Source organism: Thunnus albacares, chromosome 9 (genome assembly GCF_914725855.1).
Source record: "Thunnus albacares chromosome 9, fThuAlb1.1, whole genome shotgun sequence".
NCBI classification, from domain to species: domain Eukaryota; kingdom Metazoa; phylum Chordata; class Actinopteri; order Scombriformes; family Scombridae; genus Thunnus; species Thunnus albacares.
The window spans coordinates 7,319,255-7,342,159 of record NC_058114.1 but is presented as its reverse complement, the minus strand read 5'-3'; the positions used below and the strand labels follow the sequence as shown (position 1 = coordinate 7,342,159).

At 42.6% G+C, this 22,905-nt stretch overlaps 1 long non-coding RNA gene across 2 annotated transcripts in view; it reads right to left on the bottom strand.

The window, feature by feature from the left end:
• LOC122988625 overlaps window positions 1-22,905 on the bottom strand; it is a 189,276-nt gene that overhangs the window by 67,214 nt on the left and 99,157 nt on the right. The window contains exon 5 of one of the 2 annotated variants that reach the window (XR_006404846.1): window positions 21,317-21,381. The exons of the other annotated variant lie outside the window; for it this stretch is intronic. This is a non-coding gene — a long non-coding RNA (uncharacterized LOC122988625). The remainder of the gene's footprint in view (window positions 1-21,316; window positions 21,382-22,905) is intronic. 2 annotated transcript variants of the gene reach the window in all.

Below are 22,905 nucleotides of genomic sequence, written 5' to 3'. Positions count from 1 at the left end.
GTTGATGCAAAAAGTCAATTCTAAGCATCTTTTCTGCTGTAGTTTGCTTGAATCAGAGTTATTCATACGGTGGATATCTCACTGGAGAAATGCATCATCTTTTAATGCAAGATTGTGAATGTAACACATATGAGAAAGTAATGACAGGCATCTGATTTCTAGTGTATTTACAAGTAAAAGTGACAAAACAGCTTTTCATGAATTTTCATGTGTGTGTAAAGAAAACCTCCTCTGACAGATGACATGATATAAGTATCAAGTTTGGAAAAAAAAAAAAAAAAAAAGTAAGGTATAGTTTAGACTTTGGAAACTTGTGATAACAAAAGCTGTTCATGTCATTGCTTTTACACTTACATTTTTGTAATTGCTGATGACATTTCCACCCCTGCTGATGACATTTTTTTGTCACGGTGATGATGCATCTACTTACAGCGATGACCTTTCTACGAGTTTCTGAGCACGGTGATGAAATTTCTACTCACAGCAAGGACATTCCTTTACTTGGTGATGATGCTTCTAAGGTAACTGCTCTATACTTGATGACATTTCTTCACTGCACCCATGACTTGTACACCCCCGCCACCCCCCACCCCCCCCCCTTCCCGGTGATGGAATTTCTGTGTTGAGCGATGACATTTTTAACCTCGGCGATCACATTTCAAACGGCGATGACCACGGTTGTTAAGATTTTATTGTAAAGCCTGATGTTAAAGAAGAAGGGACGAACATGTGCGACCACACACTTGTCAAGTTGGACCTGAATCTGAAGAGCTTGTTGCACATCAGCTCACATGCAACACTTACATACACGCACAAATACATCACACACACACACACATGCACACACACACACACACACACACACACACAGACAGCTGTCAGTCAGTCTTTGAGAGCAGTGTGTCGTTTGTTAAGTCTGACATTCTGCCTCAGCCACTCTAAGCCTATTACTGTATTCATTCTCTGCTGTTCACAACACACACACAAACACACACAAACACACACACACACAGCGGTGCTATCACTAAGACCTTATTCAATAAGCCTAGCATATCCTCCAGCCATATCTCACATCATCCTCCCTACAAACACACCCTGTGTCACACACACACACACACACACACATACACACGATATCTGAATCTTTTTTTTTTTTTTCCTGAGTGGTGTTGTCGTCGCTGTTTGTTGAGAGTATCATTTACAGTCAAGGTGTTTGAAGAAAGACACCTCTCCCATGGCGTGGTGTGTGTGTGTGTGTGTGTGTGTGTGTGTGTGTGTCTTTAGAGTGGGGCTTTGCTGCTCCTGACACCGTTATCAGCTCTAGTCGAATGTATTTCTTATCGAGGTGGAGGTGTGGAGGGAGGTGGGGGGGGACCGACGACCGACAATACAAGCTTATCAAACGTCCTCAGCCACGATTCGGCCTGTCACTCAAGAAGCGCGTGCACGCTCGCACACGCGCGCGCAAAAAATCACAGACAGCGGGCCCTCTTTGATTGATAGATGGCTTTCCCAACAAATAGAAAGCTGGGATCAACATCCTTGTGGCCCCCCTTTTTTTTTTTCTTTACACACACTCATGCGGTGGTATAACGTACGTATGGACGCTCGTGTGTGTGTGTGTGTGTGTTGGAGAGAGACAGGCAGAACATTCTAGAGTAACAAAGGTGGGATTAGGGATGCATTAGTTGGTCGTGGCGCGAGAGGCCTGTCAATAACAGCAGCCGGAATAAACCCTGAAACCTCGATAAGAAGACAAAGGCCGAGCGAGATAGCAGCGAGCGCGGAGAGAGAGAGGGGAGAGGGAGGAAGGAGAGGGATCAATAGAGGGAGAGAGGAGGGGTGATGAGAGAGAGAGAGAGAGAGAGAGATGGATGGGTGATGAGGGAGAGAGAGAGAGAGAGGATCAATATCAAGAGAGGCAGGAGGAGAGAAAGTTTTCACAAAGACAAATGAAAGGGTGAGGTTGGGTGAGGACTGAAGGATGGAGGAGAAGATGCTGAGAGTCGAGATGCAGGTAAGAAGCAGGGTTTGACTAAGATGGGTCGATGATGATAGAGGTGAGGTTGTTTAACATCCTGCTGTAGACAAAGATTTGTGGTTATTTTGAGCATTTTATTGACCAGTGAAAAACAAATATGTGTTATTTCCCTGCTGATTCTAAGCGAACTAGAAGTCGATGATCAGTATGTATGGACTTGTGTTTTTTGGATTAGCGAGCTGTCCGAGAGTCTGCATTTATACTGCACCTCTCCTGACACTTATAGCTTTCAGTAGTCAAAGAAGCTGCTTTCAAATAGTTCGTTATTTGAATACTTCATGTTGGTCAGTAGTTGAACTTGGCAACTCGTCACCCCACCTCAAATGAAGCTCCACAGAGTTGTCTAAGGGCCTGTTTGCATCACAGGAACTTTTCCAGAAACTTTCCCTGCACTTTAAATAAAAGACCCAGGGTCTACATTTTTCCGATGGCCCAGACTCAAGCGGGCAGTTTACTGTTTACTGATTGGTCAAAGACGAAGCTTGATGCTGTTACAACTTGCCTGTTTCCACCACAGGAACAGTTCCAGGAGCTTTTTCCTGCCTTTCAACAGCAGGAACCAGGATCTAAATCTGATCTTCAGCCATAGTTTGTGGTCCCCCAAAAAGTCCTTGCTCTTGGGGTAGTAGTTTCCGCTGGCTCGGGAGCTACAGCTTCATTTTCACAGTAAACAAGCACAAGATATTAGGCATAGCAGTGGACACAATGCTTGTTGATGTTATAATCAATGTGATACGTGTATGAGGTTCAACTTCTTAAGTACTTTAAAAAGAGCAAGATTAAGAGAGAGAGAGTAAATGAAAGAACTGAAACATAACAGTATTTGATGATTGATTCAGCTGGTTAAGCAGAAATGTATCTAATGCAGTTAATGTATGAAATACACCATGCTTTCCTTCTGCGATTGGAAGAATTCATTAAATTATATGATATTCCATAAATCCATGCAGGAAGCCAGAAGTAAAACAAAATATCCAGAGCAACAGAGTAAGGTGGTGAAATGGCAGATTGGGATGTAAAAGCCTTGACTCTCCATTAAGTTGGCCGGCCTCCTCCGAGGACAGCAGCACAGGAACGGTCTTCACAAGGATGTTCCTGAGACACTGAAAACCAAATCACTAAGTGTTTGAACCAAGGTTATTCTTGCTGCTATTGTCAGATAATTCTCAATCAGTCCATCATCCTAAGTCTGCTCTTGTTTCATCCTCATCTTTGAATGTGAAATCCCAAACACACAATTAATTTAAACTATTGATCAACTAGTGACGTAAGGGTTAACATTAGTAATGATGTATGGCCAATATTTAATTTCTTCTCCAGGAATAATAGAAGTCTTCTGAGACAGCAAACAGGACATTTAGAGCTTCTCCAGTCAAACCAGGACAGATCCTAATCTTCTTGTATACGTTCATGTAGGAATATTAGGCCCTCTTATCATTTCTGATAATATAATGCTGTGTTATATATTGGAAATATAGACATAGATCTCTTCTACCTTCAACACATGAAGAAAAATATTCACCTTGTCCATAAATTAGTCTCATATTCAGTCTGCGTATTCTTATTTTTTCCTGCAAAGATAATAACATTCAATTCAAATGCAGTTTTAGTTTTTGTTCATGCTTTTTTTTTTTTTATTAGAAATCCATCAGTTGCTTGAAACAAGGCCACACAGGGCAGATTACTGCAGCAGTACCAAGTTTGAATCAAATAAATGAATTGGCTTTTATTAGAAACTATGTTGCTTGTATGAAAAACAAGATTTTAGGCCATCCTCCATGTCTTTATGATCAACACCCTGCAGTGGACAGTTGTGTCATTTTGACAACACCAGATAAAGTACGAAACTAATACACAACTTCCTCTCCAGCAAGAACACAGTCGACATCCAGCTGAGGCCTGATGAGCCGCGTTTTTGACGGGAAAAGGAGCTAAATAACTCGCCCGTACGCTATTTATCATCCTGCCAAAGACATGCCATCTTGAATTGGTGGTTGAAGAGCGGCGGGCTCTTAGTCACAACAATCCTACAGAGGCTAGAACCAATGACAGCAGGGCGGCGGGCAGCTGCGGGTGGGGAGGGGAGGGGCGTGTAATTGTTTCACCGACTCTCATTAATTAATTTCCCTCCTTCATTTATACTGGAAACACTACATAGGTCTGGGAGGTATAGGTAATGATACAGAGGGAGAGACATGAATACAGAGAGGGAGAGAGAGAGAGACATGGAGACAACAGAGAGAAGGAGAGAGAGAGAGAGAGAGAGAGAGCATCCTGTTCCCGTCAGTGTGGCAGCGAGCAGCTAGCTGTCACACAAAGACACAATGAGGCCCGGCAACAAACAGCCACTTAAAAAACAGCCTGGCAACAGAGAGCAAATTCAATTAGAGAAGTAATTAGTAGATACAGGGCCAGGCAGCGGGCTGCGGCGACGCCACAACACAGGAATTAATAGGCGCGAATAGGAGGAGGACGCTGTCATAATTAAGAGGCAATCACCTATGTCAATGAATACCTAAAAAAAAAAAAAAACACACACACAGCCCCCCAACGCAAAACTATTAATTCAGTGATCAAAAAATATTTCAGGAGATGATTAATACAGCAAATTCATTTTAAAAGACTAATTTCTGGAAAGATAGCAAGACAATTGCACATAATGTACTCTGCCTGGCATTTATATTGCTAATTAAATTTTTTCTTTCTGATAATTTGTGGAAGGATTGCTCTTCCCTCTCTTTCTCTCCTCTTGTGTATGTGTGTGTGTGTGTGTGTGTGTGTGTGTTTGCTTCTTCTAGAGTTATGAACCGGTGGAGGCAGCGTTGCAGCAGTAAATACATCGGGATACACTGCAGAGGATGTGTCTCAAAACGCCTCCCGGTAAAAACGCCGCCACGCATGGGCGAACAAAAACAACACCAACACACACAAAAATTTTTTTTTTTAAAAAAACAAAACACTAAAAAAACTTGGGAGCTCCTCTTCTTCTGCAACTCTGGAACATCCCTCCACCCTCCCCTTATTTATCTCCCCTTCCTCCACCACCTCCCCCACGACTCCGCAGATACAAAAGACCCAGCAATTAAATTAGACGATAAGGACGTGAAATAAATCAGCAGGTTATTGATTGATTTGTCTCTCTCTTGGGGTGGTGGGGTGGGGGGGGGGGGGGGGGGGGGGGGGTGGAGGGCGGTGGCAGCTATCACTTCACACCGACGGCTCCTCTATCACTAACTAATTACTCTGTTTCTAAAATCCCTCAGATGAGACGCAGAGGTTTCATAAGACAGATAGAGAAGGCTTTTTGCGAGAAGACACACAAACATGGAAGCGAAGAGAGACTGAAGGGATCTGAAGGATTAGAGAAATCATCAGAGAGTGTACACAACAAGAGGAAAATGTTTCTGCAGGGGTTGCCTCGGTATCTAACACAGGCGAAGATTGGTTGTGTTTCGGTCTGACGTCGCTGTCACCCCCACCCCCCCCCCCCCCCACTCACCCCCCCCCATCAGTAGAAGTCCTGATGCTGTCGGGAAGTCATTAATCTGAACAATAACAGCCCGAGGAAGCTGCGCGGTGAATCTATAGTCCAAGGTTTTCTGTCTCAGCATCTGAAAGGAACAGATCTAAACGTGATGTGAACTCAATGACATAAAGGCCGCCGAACTGATGTGTTTGTCCAGATAGAGTGAGTGTAGGGACAGGAAGTGAAATGCAACATCTGTAAACTTTGTGTCGAAAATGATGACCTTTCATCCGGAAGAAACTTACCTTGCAGCAGCCGTTAAAAAATACAACACAATGGTGGTCTACTGGTTAGGATGCATGTCACATGACCTTTGTTGCATGTCATACCCCGGTTTCCTGTCTCTCTCTCTGCACTTTCATCCATTGCATAAAGGCAAAAAATGCCAAAAAAAACATCCCCCCCCCAAAAAAGGCATGCAGTACAAAACTATATAAACACATTAAATACATAAATATAATATGTAATATAATAACGTAACTGCATATCTATGCAACCTCCACCTACTTCAATCCAGTCTCCTATAGATTAATACAAAAGACACAATGACAGTTAGTAGAATTAAATAAAATGAGGAAATAACAGAAAACACCTTGACCTTTAACCTCAGTGCTAGAAGACAAACAAGTGTCGCTTGCATTTAACCTTAAAACTTTGTGTTTTCATGTTAAATGCACCAGGAGCCTCTGGGGGAAAGAAAAAAAAGAAAACAACACTATCCAATAATGACACAGAAATTGCAGGTGAAAACTATTCACCGTTGCCTCCACAGGTCTGAATTTCCACGCTAGAGAGAAATACCTTCATATTTTATTTTATCTTCTATGTGGAAATGAAAAGCAAGGCCCACGTTGTTGAAGGATGGGGGGGGGTGAAGAGGGGGGGGGGGGGGGGGGGGGGGAGACAGGCTGTGATCATGAGCTGAATTTCCACATTTCCACTTCTTCTTTAAATACAGATTTAGTTTCTCGGGCTTGGGTTAAAAAACGGAGGGAGATCTCCATACGCAGAATTTACATATTCATCTGTGACAGTTGGGGGGTGTTATTTGGAGCCCCATTTTGGAGTGAAGTGAGAAAAAAAATATCCACTTAGCCGTATCATCTCCAACGATCGGGACTCATAAGCCTGGCAATAGGCTGAGAGGGGAGGATAACACTAATATGGCCTCAGATTTCTATGCGGGACTAGTTAATGCTATTTACTGAGGAAGGTAGATGATCGACTGGGGGAGCGGAGAGAAGGGAGGGAAGGAGATGGACAGTAAGTGGCCTTCGGAGTCTGTGGCCCGCTGCTTTAAGAGCCAATTACCAGGCTAATGGAGTTAATGCCAGAGATGAGATGGGCTCGGGAGATGAGAGAAGAGAGTGGATAGAGGATAGCGGGGGGAAAAGCCTGACACTGAGACAAACTGCAGCGGAGAGAACGATTAGTGCTTGTTAATCTGATGGGCAAATCATTAAGCATCAAACATACTGTAACGCGTCAGGAAAGAAACCGAAACGGGGATGGAGGGGCGAGGAAAGGCGCCCGCGAAAACACACACACACACACACACACATGAGGACAAGATCTGTCTCTGTTTCATGATCCGTCATGTTAGGCTGCAGATTAAAAGTGTGATCTCCGGGCTTATGAACGATTTAGCCAATTACCAACGTTATCTAAAAAAAAAAAAACGCTTTAATTTGCCATTCAGAGCTGCAACAGGGGCCCTCGGAGCCGTCAATGAGGGTGATTAGAGCCCAGATTGCGGCTTCGAAAAGGCCCCAAACATCTGCTGTCAGAGTGACTTGGAGACGTCAACGCAGGAAAAAACTCCTCTTCAGAGCCTGGCATCTGATTAATGAGAAGTAGAAGTAGAAGTAGAGGAGAGGAGAGAGGAGAGAGGAGATGGAGAGAAGGAAGGAAGAGAAGAAGAAGAGGATCAGATTAGAAACGGGAGGAAAGAAGAAGAGGTGGAAAGACCTGAGTTGGTCGGCTGCCAGCGAGCTCAGTGTGACAGGGAAGGCCCATCTGCGCTCCCCGACACTCAAGATGGCAGATGTAGAAGCAGATTGATTTTCATTCAGCTGTCATGATACACAAGTGGAAAAAAAAAAAAAAACACACACTCTCTCACACACACACACACACACACACACACACAATCATGGTGTTTGAAAGCTCCGTCAAGTGCCTGGGCTGCTGTTGGCTGTCGGTTTGCCAAGCTGTTTCTCTCCTTCCTGTCATTTCCTCATTCTCTATCCCTCCCTCTCTCTCTCTCTCTCTCTCTCTCTCTCTCTCTCTCTTCCTCCCCTCTGTCTCTCTCTCTCTCTCTCGACGAGCCGCTAGCGGAATCTAAACGCCACATCTGGCGCTCAAATTAAATCATTTACAGTCCATAGAGAGAAGCGGCGTTTAGTGACAATACAGCCGGTGGGGGAATCAGTGTGTTTTCTCTTAGCTCTGACACCGGCGTCTCTCGCCTCTGGCATCTGATTAGATGTCATCGCGGCGCTGTTCAGATGTGCGAGACGTGTTTTTCTTGCCGCGCGTTATATATAAATCGCGGAGTTGAAAATGTCGTGGAGGGGAGCTGATCATCTGGTGGCGTCGCCTCTGACACCTGCGCTCCTTTTCACTCCGGTGTCACGGCTTCCATCTGCTGGTCTCTTCACTTCACAGTTAGGTGTTGGCTTGAAAATCATGGGCGTGAGTTGTGAGAGTGAGTCACTACTCTCCTATAAAAGCCACTGCCTTTGAGCAAAGCATTAGCAACCATGTTGAATAGGTGGAGCTGCTGGCTGCACTGCTCAGTTCCCAGTTTGAACGTGTGCATCTCTGAAACTTAAACAGGGTGCTGATCAGCTGTTTTAGCTTAAAAATGCTCCCAGATCCCTTCATGGACAGCAGTGACAGTGACTCCAGTGCCACAAGTGACCGTACATTTGCACCTGAAAGGTCATTTGAAGTGAAAGGCTTCTCTCTCCCCTCATGTATCCCAACTTTACGTGTTTGAACACTCATGATGGCTCTGCAGATGCAGCAGAAACAGCAGAATGTAGATTTGCCACAAACGCTGTAAACTGCAGTTACTAAAGCTGCTTCACTGGGCTGCAAGCTCTCTTATCTCTTGACCTCTTTTCCATCTACAAGCTCAAACAAGAGTTATGTAGCAACTACAGCCGTGTGAACCTGGATGATAGCCAGAAACTGTGTGTAACATCTGGATTTCTACTGTCTGTAGTAAGTCAGAAACTCTCCACCCTACCGAGAGTTCTGTTTTATCAGCTCCAGAAAGTATATCCATATTGGGTGATTCAACATCTCACAGCTTACATCCGACGCCAACGTTCAGTGCCAGTAGAGATCATAGTATGGGAAGTGTGTGTGTGTGGCGGTTGATTCTTTCCTGAGTCCAGACACGGAGCAGTGACAGTGAAGAATCTGGTAAAGAACTGACATTTCCGATGTTTTCTCAAGAGAAAATAAAATATGCAATATTTGGTCGCTGCCCTACTACTTTGTGGAAAAAACTGCTCACTACTGGACTGGAAATGTATCAAGAACACTAGCTGAACTTTAGTGGGAAATGTGATGAGAAAAGTAACACTTATCACACATTTCAATTTGCATAGACAAATGCACAAGGTAGCAAAACACACATTTCAATTATTGTCAATCAGGATATTGACCATATTGAAACAAACTTCCTATCTAAACACGTCATACGTTACTTAGTTTAGTTACATAGATTTAGTACAACCTCGGCCCTAAAGTGGGGGAAGTACGGCAGAAATCTAAGCAGAATCCATGACAACAGCTACACCTTAATATAGAAGTTGTTAAATTCCCGCAAGACTAAAAGGTCCCCATCCGGACTCAAGCTGGGGACGCTGCAATTATGCAACATGGTCAGCATCTTACACCCAAAGGCACCTACAGGAATGACTCTCACTATATTGAAACAAAACAGAATAGGCTACATTAGCATGCAAGAAAAACTGCATTTGATTTCAGAAAAAAAAAGCTTCAAATAAGTCGACTTGAATTGAAAGTAAGTGATATAATAACATCAGCCCATTAGCGGGTTCTTTTTTTCCAGCTTGTCTTAAGAAAATATGATTTCAGGACTCAATAATGACTCGTTAAGACATACAAAAGGTATCGCTGCGATGCATTCCCACTACAAGCACAAAAAACACACTTTCACATGACGACCGCGGAGCATAATCTGTCCACACACTCCGAAAACCGAACAATAATGACTACTGGGGTTCTGTCAATCAGCCAACACTGACACTAATAAAACATTCCACTCTCTGCTAATCACATTCAGCTGTCATTAACCGCTGCTCCATCAATGGTTGATTCAGGCCTAATAAAATCATAAAACATGTCTTGTTTTTTTCCCAAGAATTCGAAAAAACGTGTCGTTTTAGGGATTTTGGGAAGTCTTGATAGAAGGCTATTGACTGGTAGTTCGGCCTGGGAACGGACTGACTCCTGTGAAATCCCTGTAAAATATGAGACTTGTGGTCATCCATCATTATAGTCAGACAGCACAGGCCTTTGTTTGTCCGGCTCTGGCCCGCGCCGGACTGGTCTGGCTACTGGAGAGACTGTAAAGTGTGTGTGTGTGTGTGTGTGTGTGTGAGAGAGAGAGAGAGAGAGAGAGTGAGAGGGAGGCAGTTGACCCGGTGTCAATTAGGAGCCCATATCGTTCCATTCCCCCGGGGGCGAGGCCGACTCTGAAACATTAAATCATTTCATTCACTTCAAAACCGATCCTGCTGTTTCCCCCCTTCACGCCGCACTGTGTATGAAAGCTCCGGCTGCCTGCTGCTCTGGTGACATTTTTTCCTAAACTGAGGATGAAAGTAGCTTCAGTCTCAGAAGGCTGTGATACCGCAGCAGCGATGCATGTTTTAACAAGCGGAGAAGGTAAAAAAAATATCAATAACAATAATGGATACACAGGATGTTTTAGTGAATCAACTGACTTGGTGTTTATTTGATTCATTTAGAGGACAGCAGGGAGGAAATCTACCACAAGCAAAGTTTATACCAACATCATTCAAGTTAAATCTATATATTACATATCATGGCACTGATGTAAACGGATGAGAGTAAAGATGTTTTGAGGGATAAATCTGGTTGTGTTTCTGCCTCGTTTATTTGTCTTTTTTTTTTTTAAATTAACATTTTTTTAAAACATTTTTGCTATTTTTCCATGTTCTCCTGCACTGAATCGAATTTAAAATTGTTGCAAATGTATCCTATGAATGTCAATCACTATTTCTGTTTTGAAATTTTAAAGGTTAAAAAGATTTCAAGACATTTTCTGTTATAAAAAAAATACATTTATTTATTGTTCAGACTTGTTTTAGTTTGCCTCATAGTGATCACCAGATGTAGTGTAGTGAACTATTTACTATCTTTAATGAGACACTTAACCATATACATGAATTTAAGAGTTTGTTTTTCAAAAGAAGGCTGATATTTAAAGGCTGATATTTTTCTCCTTGAAAATCAGGATCAATACGAGCTAGAAAAAGTGAAAACTAGCAGAGTGGTATTGTGTGAACTAATGTGTATCCTGTCCAGCAGAAAGCACACAGCTGCTTTTAAAATGTGTCTCTTCCATCATCCTGCCTGAAGGATAAAACATATTGATGTACTCAGGACGTGTTAATGATAAAAAACATGTTTACACTTCAGGAGATGTTATTAATATAACGTCCACATTTAGCACTTTACTTCTGTGAGGATGTTGATCAAGTTTGCACCATCACACACACACACACACACACACACACACACGCTCACAGACATTTAGAAAGTATCACGCACACTTAGGCCTTGTTAAACTTCATGCAAATTCTCAAACTGATTTAGTAATAAATCCCATATTTCCGATCGTTGTTTGTTGGTGGCAGACTCCAAATCAGCTTTTCCATAAAATCCTCTCTGACAAAATGTGACAAACTATTGTTGTTCTTTGTCTCCATATCACTCTAATCCTCTTTCTCTCTCTCTCTCTGTCTCTCCATCCCTCCATCCGCTCTCCCCAACCGCAGGGAAAGGCCTCAGTACTGACCGCCGTGAACACACACACACACACACACACACACACAACCATGGTCTGCTCCATGGGTCTTACTGGGGGCTAAGCTGTGTGGTCACATTTTGCATGTGTGTGTGTGTGTGTGTGTGTGTGTGTCCGTGTTAAATGGGGAGTTGGCCTGGGTGTCACTGTTGGGCAGTGTGTGTGTGTGTGTGTGTGTGTGTGTGTGCGTGTGGCTACAGTAGATGGACTTGGCCGGACTTAGGAGAGGACTAGCCGGATTTGGCTATTCTGACTGTGTGTGTGTGTGTAACTTGTTGGCTCATGCTCAGGTTAATTGGGGTAGCTGTATGCACATGTGCATGCCTGCATGTGTGCATCCTTGTGTGTGTGTGTGTGTGTGTGTGTGTGTGTGTGTGTGTGTGTTTGGCCGTTGTTGTAGGTATGCTGCAGATCAGTTTAAGCCTTATAAACCTATTGTTGTGCAATAAAACCATCCTCTCTCATCTCTTATAACCTCTTTGTTTGACGGTCTATCCATGCTTCTGCTAATATGCGCACACACTGAGGTCTAATACTCTATAATACATCGCTGCAGGCAGAACAATGCTGAGCCTCCATGACTCATCTTTCAAATTTAGGTATTAAAAAAAAAAAAAAAAAAAAAAAGATGTTTCTTTTTTTTCTTTGTAGTTTTTCTCTGATTTTAGGGATCTAGGGTCATGAAAATCACCATCGCAGAGTGTTCACTGATTGACAGTACATTAAAAAGACGATTTTAAAGACGACATGTTTAAGGTCTGCTTAGCTACTCTTCTCTATTTCATATGAGACTGTAGTCACAGGTTCTTTTCTGGTGAGCTGCAAAAGTCCCTGTGTTGTTTTTTGTGCAAGTGCATGGAGGACACACATGCACACGTTGGTTTCACTCCATTTCACTGATTGACAGTTGGTGCATTTCTACGTTTCTTGCCGTTGGTGTTTTACCATCACTAACTAAAGGGAAGAAGACAACAGCAAGCTAGTAAACACAAATTTTAGATGCAGCACAATTACATACAAAGTCAACGGAAAGTAGCGATGAAACGCAAACGCCCCGGGGCGCCGTAAAGTAGTGCAAAGACGCGTCCACGTGAGTTGAAAATGTTTCAACTTGAGCAAAACATTTGCGCGGATCCTGGTTCTTTATGAATCTACTTCATAAATGTACAAGACGAGAGGGAAAAGAGTTCTGAGTTCAGTTAGAAGCTGAACTGAACACAAACACAAAGAAACACTCACACAGACATAGTTGGTGCGTCCAGTGCTAACTATCAGAAAGCTAACGTACAATTGGTATAAACACAAACGGTCCAGTTGTCAAATACACGCAAATGCAGCGAGGCAAAAATGATTTGCTGTAGAACCAGTAGAGGTTGCTACTAGCAACAGTTAACAGACTTTATCATTAAAAAGCCCAGAAATCATCACACACATATATCTGCCACAAGTAAATCTAATAATGATGATTCTTAACAACAGAACAATCCAAAAGTTATCGAGGAAATGTTTCATACTGAAGCTGAGCAGTTTTAACTTAACACTGAGTAGAAATACTCTGTAATATGGATGTTAATGTGATCCACATCACTGTGTTGTGTCTGTATGATCAATAATCACAATCATGTTATTGATACTGCTGATACCGGATGATTTTGTCATTTTGGGTTCATTCTTTTCTAAGAAAAAGCTGCACTGTGTTGCATGTGACACTGACTAAAAACTGGTTTTCTTTCCTTGAGAAAATATTTTATGTGATAATCATAAAGACACATTAATGTAATAGACTAGATTAACAGGTGATCTCTGTAAAGCGTAGTTCTGAAACACCAAAAGAACAAGAGTAGAGCACCACAGATACAGACTGAAGTATTTAATTTGAACTTTCAGATAACTACTATACCATAAATACTATTTAAAGAATACTAATAATACAGTCATGATAAACAAAGCTTCTAAGATGTCATACATAACTCAAACTCATTGTATTCAGATTACAACCGTGATCTGCAAAATTGTTTGGCAACTTTAAGCTTCATTAAACTTTATTAGTGTAAATACTAAACCAACGTGCTGATAAAGGAGTCTGTGTTTATTCTTCCCACTTCTCAGAAGAGTCTCTGAGCCGTCTCCTCGTCGGTAAACTAACGCCGCGCTGATTAAAGTAGATTTACAGCTTGTTGCATTTGATCAAAGTCCGGCTGATATCGGAATCGCAGACCGGCTAAGCTCTCAGAGCCAATTCCATAAAAAAATACTCCTACATCACCCACAACAAAGACACGGTCCACACAAGTAAATAAACACAGGCAGAAAATATCATTTGAGGACCCCTCCCATCCCAGCGAAATAATACCGTCGAACACAACCGCCGTAATTGGTCGCAGAATTAGGTTGATAGAAGATGGGAGCCGGACAGTAAATCCATTCAGCTCATCTCTTTCCTATTGAAGCTTTTGAAGAAAAGTGTTGTTTGTCCTTGATAGTGTGTCACAAAGATTAGTGTCACAAAGAGTTATGGATTTGTAAAAATTATTTTCACTTTATTTTGTTATTAATCTCTTAACTGCAAGAAAAAAAAAGCTTTCGGTTTCTGACTGAGAACGGCGTTAACGAGATACCAGTTTGATCATGTTTGCATGTTAGAGTTGATTTTATTAGCTGAGCTGCATCTTCAAGAGCGCTTTTGTATAAAAATCTGTTAGCTGCACTTTCAGCTCTTTTAATGCGCCGCATCCACCTTCGATGTCAATATTTTCTTCCCGTAACAACAGCTGCGCGGCGGAAATGTGAAAACACTAATGTGTAATGTCTTAACGTACAATAAAAGAGATGCAACCTCTGAAAGAAACGCGTGCACACACTCCACTATCCCATCCACGTGTTTGTCTCTTTTCCTCTCAGAGAGCAGAAAAGTTTTCTCCATCAGCCTCTTAAGTGTCTGGCCCTCAGCTATATTACCCTTTTTCCCCCCTCCTCCCTCCACCTATACCTCCATCACATCTTAATGTGTTTGATAAAACATCAGGCGTAGAGGGAAGGGCACAAGGCGGATGATGTGCTTTTTTTGGCCAAAACAGGCATCAGCTAAAGGACGAGGATAAAGGGCTGAGTCTGCTCTGTCTGTCTATCCGAGTCTGTCCGTCCACTCGCTGCATTAAGAAGCCGTCCAGCTTCTTTTCAAAGCCAGCCACTCTCGTCGGACCGCTGCATCTCAAGGCTTTTGTCCCCCCCCCCCCCCCCACCCCACCCCTTCAATCTCCCCATTCCACCACCGCAGCCACCCAACCCCGCCTCTCAGCCCGCCGCTGAGTGTCTGTAATGGCCCAGACGAGGAGGAGGAGGAGGAGGAGAAGGAGGGGGGGGGGGGGGAAGCTAAGGAAGTGAGAGAAATGGAGGAATAGAGCGAGAAAAAGAGAGCGATCAGGAGGAACTGGAGGGTGAAGGAGGGAAGGGACAAAAGGAGGAGAGAGGAAAAGTAAGGGAGAGAGTGGTGGCGGAGGAGAAAGAGGAGACACGGGAGCGAGATGTGCAGGGGAGGGGAGGTGGGGGGGGGGGGGGGGGGGGGGGGGGAAGGAGGCCGAGTCTTTAGGAGGAAGCCAGGCGGCACTAAGCGTCTCTGTCGCTGCCCAGTCAGGCCTGCCTTCCCCCTGGCCATGAAAACCTTCCCTCCTCCTCCTCCTCCTCCTCCTCCTCCTCCTCCCCCGCACCCCACCCCTGACCAGTGCTCTCCTCCCCTGTCCACTTCGTCCTCTCATCCTCACACACACACACACACACAATCTCATTTGGATTTGCCACACTTATAAGGACTTTCCATTAGATTACTTTAAACCTATTAAACCTGAGAACATCTTTCATTCTCTTTATTTAGAAGCTTATAGCGTGGCCATTACATGACTTAGCCAGGAAATTCTTCTACTGTTAAATCCACAACGTGTTCTGGCATGTGAGTGCTACTTTTCATGACAAAAGCTATTGAAGAAATACAAGTTTTATCATGAAAGCAGAACTACCTTTTATTTCAAAATGTAATATAACTACTACTTTTTAACTACTAATACTGACTTTTACGAAAAATATATTTTGATGCAGCATCCAGAGGCTTTAAGGGTTTAAGTATAAACTATATACCATAAACAAATGCGACCTCCCAGTTTCAGATTTTGTGCAGAATCTTTGCATTGCTTCACAGAGCAGAATTCTGCAGGAAGCTCTTCTTCCTGTGTACATACATTTTTTATTTTATTTTATTTTCAGTAAATGTAGTTTTTCACAAATGACATTTACAACAAACTTCCAAAATCTTTATCCTCTTTGATAAAGACAGATTGATATAAGTCAAGAGAAGGAGAGCAATACTGAGACAAGCTGCAACGTCCTCTTTGCTTCAAGAAGTCAGGAGAAATGTAGTGTTCATGACAGTAATCTATTACTTTACAGTAATTACACAACATAACTTTTAAACAGATATACTGATGATGAAGGCACAACACCATGAGGACTATAAGTGTCTTACATTCAGTGCAAACTCTTTCACACACCTTTATTGCAAAAAATAAAAAGATGGAAAGATGTTTTTACCGTGTGAATAAAGTTCAACTTTAAGATGTTTATCATCTTAAGCGCTTGCAGAAGAAGTAAATATGTTAAAAAAAGGAACACAGGTACAAGGTGCGACATACTCTTCGTTTCAGAGTGAACATTGTCTAATTTGTTTACAAAGATTACAAGAAGGGGATGAATATTAATTAGACGACTACATATTGATGTCTAAAAATGTTACACAAAAACACTCGACTAAGTCACCATTTGGCTGTCATCAACGTCAGTCTTCCTGAGTTCGGTCCTCACAAGAACTGGAACACAAAGACCATATATATACACACACACACATACATACACACACACACACACACAAACACACAGCCAGTGGCCTCAGGACTAATTGCTAGATTGGAGCAGATTTTCTAGTTCAGTTCAGGGCTGTAATTGTGAGGAGAGCAGAGAGGAATGACAGGGCTTCAAGCTGAGAGGACAAATCACCAGGGGCCGCCGATTAGACCGCACTGATGTTCACATGTCCGTGTGTATGTGTGTGTAAGCGTGTGTGTGTGTGTGTGTGTGTGTGTGCGTGTGTATGGGGTGAAGGGTTAAGCCAACCATCTCTCAATTCCAGGTTTCCGTGGCACTGACCTCAAACTGCCACACACACACACGCACACACACACACACACACACACACACACACCATGTTGACCCTTGTAGACCTCATTTTGCCACACACAGGCCAAATGTCATAAATAACAATAAGAAAACTATCACTGTTTTGTTTAAATGCAACAAATTATTTAATCTCTTTATGAATGGTGAAAAGAAAAAGAGCATTTTGCAAACAAATCCATAACTTGTTCGCAACTTCTAATATGTTAAAGTTTGATATTTAACACTGACGATGTAAAAGCTGCAGACTGCAGGGTAGGAAAGTCCACCATCTAAAGGTCAAAGATGTGAACCAGAGGTCACCGGTCTGAGGCGCTAGAAAAATCTAGCTGGACAGAAGGCTGTGGTTGTACTCCTCGTGAGAATAAGTGCAGGATCAATGTGACTCGCTTTAAACGGATGAATCAAAGTTCAAATGCAGCACAGATAAGATTTCCCACTAAAAACAAAGTCTGCTTAAATCTGCCGATTTAACAATGATGTCACTGCACACGACTCCGAATTGAACGACTGATAGCACGGCTGACTTCAAACACAGTAAGAAAGATCAGCATCACGTCTTTATCTCTCTCCCTCTCTCTCTCTCTCTCTCTCTCTGCCTGCAGGAGCCTCATCAGACGCAGCAGAACAGGAAGGAGACGTGCCGCGAGAGACGACGACGACACACACACACACAGACGGAAACCTCACTCTGAGAGCGGCACCGCATGCCACAAGATGATCTGCATTAAAAAAAAAAAAAAAAACAGCAGCACAGCCAGTATAAGGCCTGCGTGGAAACACACTTCACGGCCCTCTGAGAGCTATTCCACATCTGTAGCCACACCTGGACTTTTTCCCCCCCCTCACATGGTTTGTTTCAAGAAGAGTGAGAGAGGAGGATAATTCAGAGAGCCAATCAAACTATTGGAAGTCAGTGATCCAGTCAGAGAGTCGGTCAATCATTCAGCCGATCTTTCAGTCAGCTTACCTTGCAGTGATGTCATGGTTGTCATTATGACAAGGCCTGCGGTCCTGTTGTCTGATTGGATGTCAGCTGCTGTCCCAAACCAGTGTTACATCCATGGCAGGAAAAGGAAAACAGACTCCACGCTCCTAAAGCTGGAATACTGAATATCTGTCTCTTCTGTCCGTCTTTCTCCAAGCCTACATGCTGTATCCTGACTGGTCTTAAACATCACTGATCCAGCTACCTAGGAAGAGAGATATATTCCTGTCTACCCTGCCACGCTAGTCTTAGGTGACTCTCTGCATATTCTCCTGTCTTTCATCTTCCCTACCTGGCCCTCTTTTATCTCCCCTCATCCTTCCTTTAGCCTAGCATTCCTCCTCCAAGCTATGGCACCTTCATCATGGCCTCTCCTCAGCCTCACCTTCCTCCCACCTTAGCTGAGGTCCCGTGCCGTGTCCACCCCCCCACCCCCCCCCCCCACCCACCTCCCACCCACCTTCCACTTTTTTTTTTTTTTTTTTTTTGCGCTCCCGGCCTCCCCGTGTCCCGTCCATCCCCCTAACACCCCCCAGCCTCGGAGCTCCTACCCCGGCTCTCCCTGCCTCTCTCCCTGCCTCTCCTCCAGCCTGCCTTCCCCTCTACTCTGCCTCCCTCAGCCCCAGCCTTCTGCTCAGTGTTCAAGGGGAGAGCCAGCTAGGAATGCTGTGGCTCTAGACGTTTTGTCCAAGCCCTAGGTCTCTTTCACTGAGGCAAGATTAGTTCATACAAAAACTCAACAATACACCACTGAAAGCCATTGTTGATATTCAACATTTTTCACATAGCGGAGCAGAATAGACAATGCGGCAGCCGGGAAAGCCCGAAGCGGACTAGCAGGGTTGATGGCTGATGGTATCTCAGCTGAGCGAGGGCCTTAATCCCTTTTATACACACACATACACACACACACACATACACACACATACACACACAAGAACACCACACTCTCAACAGCCTGGAGACAGCAAAATCAATACTGCACTGTGCTCTCTTTCTGTGTCTGTGTGTGGACCAGTGGGTGGGTGAGTGTGATAGGGAGGAAAAAAGAGAATAGTACTGTTTGTACCCCTGTGTGTCTGCGTGTGTGTGTCTGCGTGTGTGTGTGTGTGTGTGTGTGTGTGTGGTGATGGACTGTATCGGCTCATAAGCATTCTTAGATCTTTGTAGGCTTTCTAAAGGATTTCTCAAGGTTCAGTATCACACATCTGATTAAAGCGACGTGACGGTAACTGTACTTCTAACAAATTTAAAAACAAGGACGATTTTTGGTGAAATCAGACAAAGATGAATTTCAGTTCATGAAATGTCTGAAAAACATGATAGACTTTCAGATTTCAGATCAAAACTTCTTGTTAAATCAATGATTCAAAGAAAGTTGTCATTTTAAATGAACAAGAATGTGTTGTTCATTACATTAAACATCAATCTGAGCATTTGACATGAGTTTTTTTTTTACATTTGCCATGTTGTTATACATATCAATATCAGAGAAATATGCTTATCAATAATAATTCCATCCATACTGGCCAGATCTGATCTAAATTTAGCTTTAAGGTCCTTCAAGAAATGTATTTGTAAATGAAAGTCAAACCTTCCACATCATACTTGAATCAGAAAATTTGAGCCAGTTTTACAGAAGTCATTAAAAGCAGTGAAGTGTATGAAAAAGTAAAGTACTTTATATGTTGTTGGGCAGTTTAATTTCTACCAATTCATCATATTATATCATATATCATTTTATAAAGTGATCATATGTTTTGTATGTAAAATCTGCTATGTAACTAGTAGTTATAGCTGTCAAATAAATGTAGTGGAGTAAAGAGTACAATACTAAAATGTAGTGAAGTAGATATATGAAGTAACAAATCAAAACTTATCTCAAAATTGCACTTAGATACTGGAGTAAATGTACTACTGTAGTAATTTCCACCACTATATGTTTTTCTACAAGAGTCAGTGTCAGAAAACTGCAGTCCAACAAATCAGCTACATTGAACTACCTCAAAAGCAGCTGAAACCTGACACACCTGAACTCTACTATTACTATCCTGAAGGTTTTGTTTCTTCAGACAGTGACGTTCTCTGTAATCTTATAAAAATAAAGACCAGAAAACAGCTTTAGAAAAATTTACCTTGGAATGTAAATTACATTCGAGAAAGATTAATCACTAAGGAATCAAGAAAATAAGAAATGAATTTGATGGGTGCAAAAAAAAAAAAAAAAAAATCATTTAAAAATAAACTACTCTTCAGTTTTCAGTCACAAGGACGGTGCAGGATTCTGACTTTGGAACCTGGAATAAGTCTGTATCAGCCTTTATGATTACAGCACGGTTAATGTAATGAATGCCGTGTCATGTAAAACTCATAAATCATGTCATGCCGACGGAAACATTTCATAAAACATGATTAAAAGTGTCGTGTAACATTGGGAGCGACGGTGTCAGAGTGAGACATGTTAATTGTGCGCTAATGATATGTAATGAATGTCATCAGCCCCGAGGCTTCAGCTAACGAGCTAAATGAACTGGCACTAATGGGCCTGTTAGCTTATCTTAGCGCTAACATTAGCTAGCATAATAAAGGGTTCGTCCTCTGCTGACAGTGTCTGACGGCTCTGAGTGGCACGGCAACTTTCTGCAAGTGTCATATTACAATTAGAGGCTTCTTTGAAAAAATGATTTTCAACAACAACAAGAAAACAGAGACTCATTTGGGGCGTTTTATCACACAGACAGCTCATCACGAGGACACAAAAATAGACTTTTTTTTTTGTTTTTTTCTTGCTTTGCCCCAGATCATCCTCTTGCCCTCCACCTGGACTCCAGATCCAGATCTGGATCCAGTTGCCGGGCTTTCCCAGGACCCCCAAGTCCGCTAGGTAGCAGAGGAGGAGAAGAAGAAGAAGAAGAAGAAGAGGAGGACGAGGAGGGAGGGACCAGGGGCCCTCTTTTTCTCTCTCTCCATCTTTTTTTTTTTTTCTTCCAATTGACCAATTGACAGCTGATTGATGGCTATCTCCTCAGCTCCACAAAGAGCAGCATTAGCATAACTAAAGCAATGTACAGTAGAGTGGGGCAAACAGTAAATTACATGTTACCCCCCACTCCTCTCTCTCTCTCTCTCTCTCTCACTCTCTTCTCTTTACCTCTCTTTCTCTCTCTCTCTCTCTCTCTCTGCAGCTCCACTCACTCACTCATTCAGCCGAACGCCACGGCAGGCAAACAAAACAAAACAAAGTATGCTTTTTGTTCCTCCTGTGAGCCCTTAAACAGTACAACTTGACAGCTTCTTTAGAAGGAGACGCACAAAAGGCCTGACAGAGAGAGAGAGAGAGAGAGAGAGAGGGAGAGAGAGAGAGAGAGGGAGAGAGAGAGAGAACACTAGAAGACACTCTCTCTCTCTCACACACACACACACACAGTACCATTTGAATAAGACACTGACCTTGGGGAGGATTTCTCTCTGGTGTGGGTTTTGGATGGTTCTGTGTTGGGGGGTGACAGACAACACTGAGGGATAAAAGGGGATCAGGTAGGGATGCAACACACATAAGAGGGTATGTATTATAAATATGGAGAAAAATATTAGAGATACTGTTGTGTTTTTTTAACCAGCTCCTGTTTATATGTATATATATATATATATATATATGCTTATGTAGCAGCGGTGTACGCTCTCTCTCTCATGCGTCGTGTTAAAGATGAGGTGCACACTGTCACTTTTTGGCTCCAATCCACATTTATTCTAGTGATTAACTGTGGTAATCGGGAGCCTATCTCAACATATATGGTGCGTAAAACACACTTTTACACATACAAACAAAATTATAAAAGATGTTGATGGAGCTTAGTACAAATCAACCTACCACAGAGACCGGACACAGCAGACCGTCACTGCAGAGGGGCGTTCAAGTACACAAAACACACAGGTCTCCGTGGTAACTTATACATTATAGTAAGAGTAACAAAATAAAACAGTAAATAACATAATATTAAAACAAGCAGGTGACCATAAAAAATTAAATACAGTGCACATTTAATAACAATCACAAGACAGCTAGTAATGGCAAGTGAATCACTAACTCTGTTACACTAATCTAATCCAACATACATTCTTCATACTTAACAAAACATGGTTGTCATTTCCCTCCAAAATGATCCATATGAGCATTTTGCAGCCCATTATCTCTAGTAATATGAATTATGTAGATCATTGGATGATTCTGCACCTCATCGTTTACATTCAGAGCCAAAGCAGGAAGTAGTGTGTCCCATTCATATAGAGAGGCAGAGAGTAAGCATGTGGAAGTCGGCTGGTGGATGAGTGTTTAGTTAAACTTTCATGCAAGAGACTGTAGCTGACGTCCTGTCACCCCCGCAGCTCATGTTTGTGTCTAAACCTTAAACAAAGTTTAATCATGGAGGTGGCAGATCTTTTTGAAGGCACTAATAAACAATGTCATCCTGCCGATAGGGGGCATCAGATCAGAAACCCCGTCATCAGACAAGAATGTACGGTAGATATTGGATGATTCTGCAAAACCCAGGATTATGATATTATTCTCACTATGTGCAAATCTACCCATGGTAACTGTGGTATGGTTAAAGTTAAGGTTATGGCAAATAAACTGTAGTTGAGAAGTGGTTATGGTAAGGCAACTTGGCAAGGGATGCGAACAGCAGTATGCTATATCACAGTCACGCACTTTGTTGAACTGAGAGCATTTTCAAGATTAACACCATGTTCCAACATCCAACAGACATAAACATTACATGACAAACATAGCCCAGTCACTGCAACGAGTCCACACTGTGGGGTTGCACATACAGAGGCCTCCAGAGAAAAAAACATCATCTAGCAACACATTACATCAGCCAAAAAGACACAAGCTCACATTCCTGGTAGATGAAGAACAAAATGATTGCTGTCGTGATAACTGCCGGCCATCCAGAGTTTTATTCCTGTCTCAAACTGTTGGGCAGTGTGTTGTCTGGTAATTCTTCAGTCTCATGGATCTATTTCTCAGATGGCCT